Here is a 7,992-nt window from a genome sequence, read left to right as displayed (position 1 = left end):
TCACCACCTCATATAATGCAAAGTTGCATTGAGTTCTAGGGATTCCAAGTGATAAACACTATTCCTATGTATAGATCTAACCCTTTGGTCCAGGAGAAAGACCCCCAATCATAATTAAACACCAGATACTAAAGTCACTTCAACGTTTCACTCTATTGCTCGCACAACTAACCCAAGCGGAGTTCATCCTTTAGTTCTTTACTCTATTATAACCGCAAAGAACTCTAGGAATTAGAGGTAGGATAAATCACATCAGAGGGGAAAGGGGGCGCTCCGCTACCTCTCGACTCACCCTCTTAAGCCTCTCCAATCTAGCTTTGTCTAACTCTCATGGCGTGCCACCCATCCACAAAGGTTACCAAGATGAACTCTCAATCCTAGTGTCACTCTAAGGGAGAAATCATTCAACAAGCATTCAAGATTGAAACTCAATTAAAAACATCAAGGAAGGCATAATAAAAGGTCAAAGAAACATTAACATCCTAGGGTTTACAAAATCCAAGTAGCATCTTCGGTATTGTTGTTAATGGTCTTGTGCAGTAGTCTCTTCTTCTTGAAAGGTCCCCTTGTCCACCATAGGGCACACCTCGTCGGATCGGTTCCGACGAAAGCTCCCCCAATAACCTTCTTCCAAAAGAAGTGCAGTGTCGAATCTGTAGGACCACTCCAAAGACTTGCCAAAAGCCTCTCAAAACCCTCGCCGATGGCCTCCCACAAGATAGAGAAAAGTTAGAGAGAAGGGTGAAAAGGGTCCCTCAAAATTGGACTAAATCGCGGCTTAAATAGTGCTGGAATCGGGCATCCACATACCCCTGTGGATTCTCCATACGGGCCTATGGAGTTTTCACATAAACGTGGGGAATTTCCATACGCCCGTGTGGATTCTCTGGAAACCTTATTTTTGGCCAGCTGTGAACAATAACTACTACAGTATGTTGCTACAGTGACATGCTACAATACTCCGCCAAAACACTCCCAATTCCACACTTTTCATTGAGGCAACATAAACGGGCACACGTTTATACCATAGATCACAACTCTTCTTCAATCAAAGGCCTCATTGGTGAAGATCTTGCTATCAATGCACAAATCGGGATACGCAAATGTGACTGTCTTCGTGCCCTCCAACTCATTGTAATGACTTGAATTCATGGAGGTTGGCACACATTCACGTATCTTAGAGCCCCACTTGTGTCTTCACGTTTGTTCCTTCCAAGATTCCACCAAATAGTGCATTCACGATCTACTTTTGGCTTCTTTTCTTAATACTTAGCTTCACAACCCTACATGCACAAAAGAACACAAATACACATGTAATAGCGCTTAAACCTGATAAAAGTAATTCGCATCATAAGGAAGAACACTTCACATTCTTAACACACAAGCACTTATCAAACTCCCCCACACTTAAGCTTTTTCTTGTCCTCAAGCAAAAATAAAACATTGAAGCATAGAAGAAGGAAAAATTGAAAGTGCTTGGCCTTAGGTTCACCAAAGCATACAAGGAGAGCATTCTACAAGAAAGAGAACTTTCAACACTAAATACGAAAAATCAATGCTCTAGCTAAAAACTTGAATAAAAAAGGACAACAAACCTGACATCGTGTAAGTGCGTACAAACTCACTCAAGTAAACCCAAACTATAATCCTCAAAGTTCTAAGTACAAGGGACTTATTTATCTACAAGCATAACAAAACAAAAGGATGATAGTAGCTTCACACATCTCCTAAGGTAGCCTTTTCCGAAGAGGCCGCTAAGGTGGCTTTCACACTTTCGAGGTGGTAGCTCTTTCTACCGGGCTGGTAGCTTTCACTCATCCCATGAGATAGCTCTTTCTTTCATTAGGGCATAACTAGTATCCGACTTATGAGAGTAGCTTCATACTTCATAGGTGGTAGCTCTTTCCACCCCCAATGCACAACTAAACAATTTTTTTTTCTTTCTTTTTGTTTTCCATTTTTTTCAGCAAAATAGAACAAGAAACAAAACTAATTAGTCCCTTAAACATTGAACTTGAGTTTACAAAGAGTTTCAAGAGTGAGTGGTGCACAAATATTAATCGGGAAAAATTTCCTAGAAATTCAAGTAAAAACTAGAGCATGAGAACATTCAATGTTAAAATTTCTCCTAAACTCAAGAATACAAACATTGCAACTAACATGAACCGTCATTAGCTACGTGAGCATGTATGTCAATCAAAACTTGTGTAAAAGACATGTATAAAGTGAACTCCCCCGCAAACTTAAGATGTACATTACCCTCAATGTACACATCCAAGCACAATAGAAAGTATAGCAATCAAGTAAATATGCGGGAGTGGGCAATTGAAACAATACTCCCCTGACTCCTAATGTTACGTTTAATGGAGCTAAATTCTTAGGAGTAAAGTTCCAACGGGTTGTGAAGCACACACGGCCCACATTGGCCGTGTCCATGACTAGTTCTCAATTCCTATACTGACAAGACCATCTACACGATACACAAGAGGGTTCAGTGAATCTCAATGAAAACAAAACAACTCGAATATATAAAGATAAAGTAATGAAATACAACTTGAGACAAAAATAAAAGATAAACTCAGAAGTATGATCCTTTCTGAATATACAAGTCCAAAATAAAATGCAGAAAGAAAGAAATAAAAGGTGCATCAAGTGTTAGTGTCGTCAGCGGTCAACTCTGTCGTTGTTGTCAGTGCCAAGTCAAATGGTGCTAGTGGATCTGGTGACGGTGATGCTAGCATTGCTGGAGGGGTCCTCTGTCTCCTGATGAAAGGTGAGGTGGCATCTCGCTCTAATAACTACAGTATGGTGTCAAGACGTGCCATCATCCCTGCGTACTGCGCAACCTGTGTAGCCCTAACCCCAACAATCTCGGTCCGATGCACATCCACAGCACTCTCTGGCCTCTCAAAATGATCATGGGCTCGAGCAGGGGTAACAACGTGTACTAGATGCTAGGGTAACTCTTGTGCATTGAAGGGTGCCCCGGTCTCCCTCGGTGCAAACTGAGGCTCAGGGGCCTGCTGTGAACCCTCTGCTGTGTCTCCTACGCTCTCGGCAGTCTTTGGGGTAGGCATAGCCAAAATGTATGCTCCAGGCCCATATCTGTGAGAATTTAAGAAGAAATGATCAAAGAAGCTCACAAAGCAATACTGCAGAAATCCACACTGTCGTGTGGATTTTCCACACACCCGTGTGGATCCACGGGGTGTGAACACCACATGGGTACATGTTAGAATCCCAGAAATACATCATCAACTCATGCCTAAACTCTTCCTAAACATGATCGACCCACAAAAGCATAGGAACAAAGCAGTATTCACCATTTTAATCAATTAAATTCAAGAATTGATGAATTAAACAAGAAATGGGGGTTTACCGACAAGTTGAAGATGTAAAACCTAGAATAGGCTGGAAAATCAAGTAGAAACCTGTCTAAATCGGCGTTGTGAAGTCGGGGGAGTAATAGAGAGTGTTTTCTGAAGGATTTAGAGCGTAATGTTGAAGAGACATGAAGAGATTTTCAGGAAAACCCTCGTCTTTTGGAATTCTGCACATCCGCATGGGCGTGCAGAAATTAACCACGCCCGTGTGACTCCACTGGAGAGATCCAGAGGGGCAGACGCACACCCCTTTGTGCTCTCGGGAAAAATGCTCAATTCTTCTGAACACCACCACACGGGCGTGCAGAAATTACCTACGCCGGTGTACCCGACCCACAGGAGCAGACGCAGGCCCCTGTGGCTTCTCTGTCCATCCGAGAATAATCTCTAAGTATTTCACACGCCCGTGAGGAAATTTCACGTGGGCGTGGACCTTTACAGGACCAGCTCACGAGGGCACTCTCACACCCCTGTGTATTCTCGGGATGGAAGAGAGCTCTTCTGCAGAGATCCACACGGGGGTGCAGAAATTACCCACGCCCATGTGTTTGTCACATGGTCATCCACTGGGATGAGTCCATGCCCCTGTGTCTTCCTAAGAAAATCTCTAAGTCTCTGCAGGACAACACACGCCTATGTGGAAATTAAACAAGGGCATGGACCATCACAAGGTCGTTCATAGGGGCGAGTCCACGCCCCTGTGTCCTCTCAGGATGAGCTCGTAGTAGAGACCCACGGCCTTGTGGAAATTCCCCACTGCCATGCGTTTTCTCTGGTTGCCTTAGAAAACTCTACAGGCTCTACAGAAAATTCATGAACATAGCAATACACTCAAAGCCTGCCTTATCATACAAACTATACCAAGGAAAAAACACGAAAAACTCATTCAAACAACCAACAACTTCGCCATAAACATTTAAGCACATGATAACAGCAAAATGTCCACGAGAAAATTACAGCAATAGTATCTAAAAATCGAGACACCAACACTCAAAGCCTTATTCATGCAAACACTAACTAAAAACTAGGAAAATAGTAAAAACTTGGGTTGGCTCCCAAGAAACGCTTGTTTAATATCACTTAGCTTAAAATACCTTGTCTTACCTCACAAGGGTTCATAGATGAAGGTTCCCTTCTTAACCATGACTTGGAAGCATGATGAACATAGTATTTTGAAGGTAGAGGGGGAGTTGTCAAGCTTGGTACCACTTAAGGGTTCATCACCCTTGTACCGTTCTTGCGCATCCCCAACAACCTTGGGGCATTTTTTGTGGTGTGTCCTCACTCACTTTATTTTCCGGAGCATCTTCTTTATGATCCCCGGAGTAAATGGTCCCTTCTCCTCTAGACCAAGCATCATCACCTCTTCGTTCTTCATTTCTTGGTCTAGCAACCCCGTGTACGAGTCCAGATTCAACATTTTTTATACATATTCATCAATTAGTTCATCGGTAGTGTCAAGAAAATAAAGAGTATCATCCAAGTTGAGAGAATATTGCATGGCTTCGATGAGGCGATATGTGAGCTTGTCATCTCTAATCCTCAGTGTCAACTTCATGCCATCTATATCAATAAATGCCTTGGAAGTGGCAAGAAAGGCCTCCCAAGTATTAAAGGAACATCTGCATCCTCATCAACATCCAACACTATGAAGTCTACAGGAAATATGTACTTGTCCACCTTGACAAGTATGACTTCAATGATGCTCCTCAGATGTATAACCATTCAATGTTCCAATTGTAATGTCATCCGAGTGAGCCTAGGCTCTCCCAAGCCTAGCTTCTGAAAGAACGAGTATGGCATGGCGTTGATACTAGCCCCCAAATCTGCCAATGCCATCTCTTCACCCAAATTGCCAATGTTGCACGCAATCACAAAGCATCCAGGGTCTTTCTTCTTGTTCGGCATATTCTTTTGCAACACCACTGAACAAGAGGAATCTAAGATCACCGATGCACTCTCCTCCAACTTCCTCTTATTGGTCAAAAGATCTTTCAAGAACATGGCATACCGAGGCATTTGAGACAACGCCTCCACAAAAGGAATATTGATGTGTAATTGCTTGAATAGACTTAAGAACTTCTTGTATTGCTCATCATTTTGATCATTCTTCAATCTTGAAGGATACGGGATTCTTGGTTTGTAAGGTGGGGGTGCCACCTCCTTTACTTTGCTAGCTCTCTCCTTAACCTCCGTGACCTCGGGTGCTTCAACATTGGTCTTCTCACTTAGAAGCCTATCCTCTACCTCACAACCACTTCTCAAAGTGATCACCTTCACATGTTCTCTTGGATTAGTCTCGGTATTACTCGGCAAGCTTCCTTGTGGTCTCTCCGATAGAGACTTCATAATTTTCCCCACTTGATTTTCTAAATTATGCAATAAAGCGTTGTGGTTGCGAAGTATAGTCTCGACCGATTGGAACCGTGTATCTGACGATTGCACAAATGTAGTTAAGGCTTTCTCTAAGTCGATCATTCGGGTTTCTAAGCCTGAAACTCTATTCTCTATGTTCGGGGCTTGTTGTTGTTGAAAACCCGGTTGTGCTATGGCCTTTTGTTGCCCTTGTTTACTCTATGAGAAATTGGGGTGGTTCCTCCACCCTTGGTTGTAGGTGCTGCTATAAGGATTACCTTGTACCCTTCCCGAATTTCCCACAAAGTCTACTTGTTCAGTCGGGGCTGAAGTAGCAATTGAAATAGGACAATCATATGGCATATGTGATCACCCACAACCATCACAACTCATGATTGGGGCCACCCTCGATGAAGTCAATGTATCCAATTTCTTGCTCAATGTCTCTACTTGGGCTGCTAAGGATGTAACCGCATTAATTTCATGGAGTCAGACCACTTTCTCCTTTTCCCTTGCATTCCACTGGTAGTTGTTCATGGCCATTTCCTCTACTAAATGTTAGGCTTTTTCAGGGGTCTTGTTCCGCATTGTACCTCCTGCGGCGACATCTCGAAGTTGTCTTGTACTTGGATTCAACCTATTGTAAAAGGTCTGAATGATCATCCATTCGGGGAATCCATGCTATGGACATTTTCGCAAGAGGTCCTTGAATTGCTCCCATGTCTCAAACAATGATTCAAGCTCCATCTGAACAAACGATGATATTTATTTACGAAGCTTCGCCGATTTCTCCGGGGGAAAATACCTTGCAAGAAAAGCTTCGACCATTTCATTTCAAGCCATAATGGATGCTCGTGGCAAAGAATGTAGCCATTGTTTTGCTCTTCCTTTTAGAGAGAATAGGAAAGCCCTCAATATTATAGCATCTTCCGTAACACCGTTAATCTTCAGCATGTTACAAACTTCCAAGAAGTTTTCAATATAGTTGTTTGGATTCACATCGGCCAAACCATTAAACTACACCGACTGTTGTATCATTTGGATAAATGCTGGCTTTAGCTCAAAGTTCAGAGCTATAATTGGGGGCCGCACAATACTAGATTGTGTCCCCAATACTGACGGTCTGGCGTAATCAGAAAGTGTTCTCTATTGTTCATTTTGTTCAGCCATGTTATCAGACCCTTCAACTTCCACTTCAGCTAGATTTGATCGTTCTTGCACAGGTTCTTTACTCTTTCTTCAGAGTGTACATTCAAGTTCAGGATCATTTTCAATTAATATCGAAGGGTTCTCTCGGGTCATAACCTGCAGCTGTACCAAAATAAAGAAAACAAATCAGAAAGATGATAGAATAAGAAGATGTGAAGTAGAATGAATGATGAATGGCTAAGATAAAAAAGTGCAAAGTATCTCTAAACACCTACTCCCTGGTAACAGCGCCAAAAACTTGACAATGAACCTTGCATGTGACCCGAGAGTGCACGAGTTTGTCGAACTAATAAATCCCAAGTGAGTGGGGTATCGTATCCATAGGGAGTAGGAAATAAAAATACTAAAATTTCTACTTCACCAAGTGAAGATGAATAATGAATGTGTTGATAAAGTGTAATGTAAGTAGAAACAAAAGAAACAAGAATGAGAGGCCCAAGTAAGTGAGAGGAAAGGCAATCGATAAAAATGGGGTATTCAGACAATGCAACCCCTAGGACTAATGTTTCAATTACAAGACCTATTCTTATGCTTCCTAACTAATGCTTAATGAGTCGTGGAAATCCTAAAGCAAACGGTCCCAAACCTAAGGTCAACCATGACTAACTTTAAACTATGCCCCGGTGGAGAAATCGCTCAATCTCAACAGCTCACACTGTGCAAAGTTGCATGGATTTCTAGGGATTCCAAGTGATAAACCCTATTCCTATGTGTAGATCTAACCCTTTGGTCCAGGCAAAAGACCCCAGTCACAATCAAGCACCAGATACTAAAGTCACTTCAACGCTTCACTATGTTGCTCGCGTAACTATGCCCCAGCCGAGTTCATCCTTTAGTTCTTCACTCTATTGTAACCGCAAAGAACTCTAGGAATTGGAGGTAGGATAAATCGCACCGGAGGGGAAAGGGGACGCTTCGCTTCCTCTCGACTCACCTTCTCAACCCATTCTAATCTGGATTTGTCTAACTCTCATGGCGTGTCACCCGTCCACAAAGGTTACCAAGATGAACTCTTATCCCTAGTGTCAATCTAAGGGAGAAATCA

The 7,992-nt window shown here is 42.5% G+C and overlaps 1 non-coding gene across 1 annotated transcript; it reads left to right on the top strand.

Annotated features, from left to right (window-relative positions):
- Nucleotides 1–6,411: 6,411 nt before the first annotated feature.
- On the top strand, nucleotides 6,412–6,518 carry LOC120272879. Its single transcript, XR_005540412.1, has one exon. It is a non-coding gene; the product is annotated as a small nucleolar RNA R71 (small nucleolar RNA).
- The last annotated feature ends 1,474 nt before the right edge of the window (nucleotides 6,519–7,992 follow it).

Source organism: Dioscorea cayenensis, chromosome 11, assembly GCF_009730915.1.
Source record: "Dioscorea cayenensis subsp. rotundata cultivar TDr96_F1 chromosome 11, TDr96_F1_v2_PseudoChromosome.rev07_lg8_w22 25.fasta, whole genome shotgun sequence".
NCBI lineage: Eukaryota > Viridiplantae > Streptophyta > Magnoliopsida > Dioscoreales > Dioscoreaceae > Dioscorea > Dioscorea cayenensis.
This window is presented reverse-complemented; position numbering and strand designations above follow the sequence as displayed.